Genomic DNA, 4,973 nt, shown 5'->3' on the forward strand with positions numbered 1-4,973 from the left:
GGAATTGTGAACAACCCACTTAAACTTGTTAATCAAGGTGGACATATCAATAAGATGGCCACCATCCTTAGCCTTGTACTTGCTATCCTTATTGAAATTAGGATCAAAGTGCTTGGCTAGGACCGTGACAAGGCCGCCATTAACAATTACGGTTTGACCCTTCTTCCCACTATCTACATGGAGCCATCTATCAACCAATAGCCTCAAAGAATTGTAAGGCTTGGTATGAATTCTTCCAATATTCAAAGTTGATTCAAGGAGAATAAAATCGAGTCCCGTGAAATGATTGGTGTCTTTCCTAGCAATTATGGTATTTCCCACAACTTTGTGCCATATTCTTATGCCCGGATGATGGACCAAAAGAGCACGACAAGCTTTAAAATCTTCAAATTTCTTCCCGGAGATTGCCTCCCAAAGAGGCTCGGGATCATACTTCCCATATTGCTTATAAAATTTATGTTCATCGCTAAGACCCAAAATTGCACCCAATTCCGGAAAGGTAATGCGTCTACTAGTGTTAGCTAGACGAAACTCAATATTTTCCCTATTCTCAACTTTTGTCACTTTTAAGGAACTTAAGAATTCCAAGACAAGGGAGGGGTATGTTACTTCCTTCATTTCAAACAATTTCTTTAAACCCATGGCATTGAAAAAGACTCTTGTTTGTTCAAGAACACCCAACTTCTTTAAAGCATCTTGGCATATGAATTTGGTGGATTGAATTTGTTTCATAGCAAACTTGACAAATGTATTTCTATGGGAGTCGGAAATGAATGTTACCTCCGGATAATGCAAGAGTTGATTAATTACCGGAGTAGAGGGTGATGCTTCCATAGAAATTTGTTGAGGTGGTTGCACTTCCAAGCTTGGTGTTGATACCACCATTGCCAAAGCCTTCTTCATTTGTAGAGCTTTTTGCCTTTGAGAGAGAGTTGTAGTCTTTGGTGCCTTTGTTGCCTTTGCCTTTGCTTTTGTCGCTCCCTTTGTTCTTGCCATTTGATGAGCTAACCAAGAAAAAGATCAAAAATCTTCAATTTGTAGAATGCCCAAATCGATTTTGAAAGTGAAAGGCTTTGCCTTTATGAGAACAAAAATCAATTCAAAGGTGAAGATTTTGTGCTTGGTTTTGATTGTTAATGAAGATGGAGTGATTGATTTGTTATTTGAAAGATGGTTTGATTTGATTTTGGTGAGTTTTGTTGAGGGTTTTTGTTTTTGAGATGGAGAGGATGAGGGTTTTGATGTTATGGGTAGTGTTTATGAGTGAATGAATGAATGAATGAAGGTGGGGTGAGTATTTAAAGAACTCGACAATATTAGGACGCAGGGACAATCCGTGCGGATTAGGCGCAATCCGCTCGGATTCTTCAGCTTCAAATTTTCAAAAATCCCGCCTAGAGACGGGCGGATTCTGGGGAATCCGCTCGGATTCTTTTTGGATGAGACGAGCGGATTTCGCTTAAGACGGACGGATTCTTGTCCAGAGATTTTTCTTTGTTTTTCTTCAGCTGCAAGACGGACGGATTGTTCACAAGACGGACGGATTCTGAGAGACGGGCGTCTTTCCAGAAATCCGCTCGGATTCTTCAACAGTCAAGAATTTTGCAGTTTTCAGCTCAGCCCAAGACGGGCGTCTTCTCAGCAGGACGCTCGGATCCTCTGCAGACGGGCGGATCCTCAGGAATCCGCTCGGATTGGTCCTTGTGTACACGGATTCAGTTCCATCCGTGCACCAACGCATTCCCTTATCATTCTTTCTTTCTTTCTTTCAAATCTTGTGTTCTTCATTGTGGGGGCATTACTAAGGCATGAATAGCCTAGGCAATTGCCATCCCCACACTAAGGTAAAGCACTACACATCAATTAAAATCATTAGTCCCTCCCTCACTTCTCTCTTTTCATGACAATTATTTTGATCAAAGTAGAAATAAATCCAAAAATGACAAAAAATGCAATACAAAAATTAATGTAAGTTAGGGAGTTAGAAATATTTACAAGTGGTGGTTTAGGGAGGACTCCACCAAACTCTCATTCTTGATGAGATGTCAAGGAGGCCTGTTCAAGGTGTTGTTGATGTTGCTCAACACCTTGAAGAAGTAAACAAAAGCTTGTTCATTGTTATGGTAGAGGTCCTCAATAGACCGTGGCCCTTGTTGTTGATCATGATCGATGGCATGCCCAATGTAGGGATTAAAGATCCCTTCAAATTCGTCGTCCCAAAGACCACAAACTTCATTGAGTTGATCATTGAAAATCTCTTGCTTGGATGGAGACAACTCTCCCAATTTCTTCTCTTGGCCAATGAGGCCATCATCTTCTTCCTTGGTTGATTTTGATGAGCTTTGCAAGCTCTTCTTGTCACAATTCACTTGCTCTTTGAATGGAGCATCTTCAACTTTCTTCCTCCATTGGAGTTCCGATTTCTTCTTCTCATCTTTCCGGCTATAATGATCAATCATGAAACATGGCTCATGCAAACGAGGAGCTCTCATGGTCTTGTCAAGATTAAAAGTTATGCTTTCATCTCCCACTTCTAGAGTGAGCTCTCCATGTTTCACATCAATCACCGCACCCGCGGTGTGTAGGAAAGGTCTTCCTAAGATGATTGGAATGTTGGAATCTTCCTCCATATCAACAATGACAAAGTCCACCGGGATGAAAAACTTCCCAATTCGCACGGGGACATCTTCCCATATCCCTAGCGGTGTCTTCGTCGATCTATCGGCCATTTGAAGAGTGATATTGGTACATTTAAGCTCTCCTATTCCCAACCTTTTACTTACCGAGTACGGCATGACACTCACACTAGCCCCTAGATCACATAAGGCTTTGTTGATCGTTGTGTCGCCAATGGTACACGGTATTGAGAAGCTTCCCGGATCCTTTAACTTTGGAGGTGAACTCCCTTGAAGTATTGCACTACTCACCTTGGTGAAGGCGATAGTCTCAAGTTTCCGGATTGACTTCTTCTTTGTGAGGATATCTTTCATGTACTTTGCATAGGCCGGAACGTGATTGATTAATTCCGTGAAAGGAATTGAGACTTCTAAGTTCTTCACAATTTCCATGAACTTTCCAAGTTGATCATCAAATTTAGGCTTGGCTTGACGACTTGGAAAAGGAAGTCTAATCACAATGGGCTCCTTTTCTTTGGCTTTGTCTTCATTTTTCTTTGAGCTTTCTTCTTTTGATGATTCCCCTTCCTTGGGACCTTGCACCACAACTTCATTCTCACTAGCTCTCACAACTTCATCCTCAACTCGCTCCTTCGGTGCTTCATATCTTGTACCACTTCTCAAGTGAATGGCACTAACCGTTTCATGTCTAGGGGGATTACCTTGAGGTGGTAATTGCCCCTTTTGTCTTTGTGAGTTTGAAGATGCTAGTTGGGTCAATTGTGTTTCCAACATCTTGGTGTGAGCTAGAATGTTGTTGATGGTGGTGTCTTTTGCTTGGCTATCTTTTTGCATTTGGGTGAAAAATTCTTGTTGATTCTTTTGCATTTGAAGGACCGCTTTTTGGACATCAAAACTTTGGTCATTGTGGTGATTGTATGGGTTTTGATTTTGGTAACCTTGGTTTTGATTGAAAAAGGGTCTTTGATTTTGATTTCTCATGGGTGGTGGAGTGTATGTTGTTTGAGGGTTTTGGACATTTTGGCTTTTGTATGAGAGATTTGGATGGAACTTGGTGTTTTCATTGTAAAAATTTGAATAAGGGGTACCACTTTTGTAAGCTTGGAAAGCATTGACTTGCTCGGTTGTTCCCCTACACTCACTTGAGTCATGACCCAAGGTTCCACAATTCTCACATATCCCGCTTGGGATTGATGAGGATGCCGTCATGGCATTGACATGATGCTTTGATGATTTTGAGCTTTCCTCAAGTCTAGCCATAGCTTGTTCAAACTTCAAGTTGATTGTGTCAATGTGAGCACTAAGTTGAGCACCCAATTGAGTAACGGTGTCCACTTCATACTTTCCTCCTCTAGTAGCCTTGCGAGGCCTACTATATTGCGAATTATGGACCGCCATTTCCTCAATCTTGTTCCATGTTTGATTGTCATCAACTTCGGTGAACATTCCATTTGATCCCATATTGAGAATGTTCCTTGAATCTTCATATAAACCATTCCAAAATTGTTGCACTAAAAACCATTCGCTAAGTCCATGGTGAGGACATGAGCGACAAATACCTTTGAACCGCTCCCAAGCTTCATACAAAGATTCTTCATCCCTTTGCTTAAAACCCGTAATTTGAGCTCTTAGCATATTGGTCTTTTCCGGTGGGTAGAATTTTTTGTAGAAAGCTAGAGCTAGCTTCTTCCAAGAATCTATTCTAAGGGTGGCCTTATCAAGGCCCTTCAACCATTGCTTTGCGGTGCCGATTAACGAAAAAGGAAATAAGATCCATCTTATTTGGTCTTGAGTCACGCCCGTTTGAGAGATAGCTTCACAATAATCACAAAAGGTTTCCATATGAGAATGAGGGTCCTCACTAGGCATTCCCCCGAACTGGCTCCTCTCAACTAGTTGAATGAAGGCGGACTTGGCAATAAAGTTTCCGGTAAGATGTTGTGGGGTAGGAGTACCATTTGGTAGATCCTCCTCGGTGGGTATAGAGTGTGACGAGAATTTAGGCATTGTAGGTGGATTTTGTGTGGTATTGTTTAATGGGTTTTCTTCTCCTTCTATTGCGAAAGGATTGACAAACTCACTAGTGGGTTGAACAACTTCACCAACACCTCCCAAATTCCTCCTAACAAGTCTCCTATTATTCGTCAAGGTTCTTTCAATTTCACGGTCAAAAGGTAACAAATCTCTTTGTAACCTTCTAGACATGCAAAATATCAAACAACTCAAAAACAATTAGAACAAACCTTGAGGAGTTTTACTTCCCCAAGGTGAAAAAAGACACAACTAAAAACAATAAAAGAAATCTTAAATCAATTAAACACCGTCCCCGGCAACGGC

General features: G+C 41.2%; 1 non-coding gene across 1 annotated transcript; it reads left to right on the top strand.

Annotated features, from left to right (window-relative positions):
- The first annotated feature begins 4,164 nt into the window (after positions 1-4,164).
- Positions 4,165-4,271, top strand: LOC141650564 (small nucleolar RNA R71). The gene has a single exon (XR_012546589.1). It is a non-coding gene; the product is annotated as a small nucleolar RNA R71 (small nucleolar RNA).
- Positions 4,272-4,973: the final 702 nt, after the last annotated feature.

Source organism: Silene latifolia, chromosome 3 (assembly GCF_048544455.1).
Source record: "Silene latifolia isolate original U9 population chromosome 3, ASM4854445v1, whole genome shotgun sequence".
Classification (NCBI taxonomy): domain Eukaryota; kingdom Viridiplantae; phylum Streptophyta; class Magnoliopsida; order Caryophyllales; family Caryophyllaceae; genus Silene; species Silene latifolia.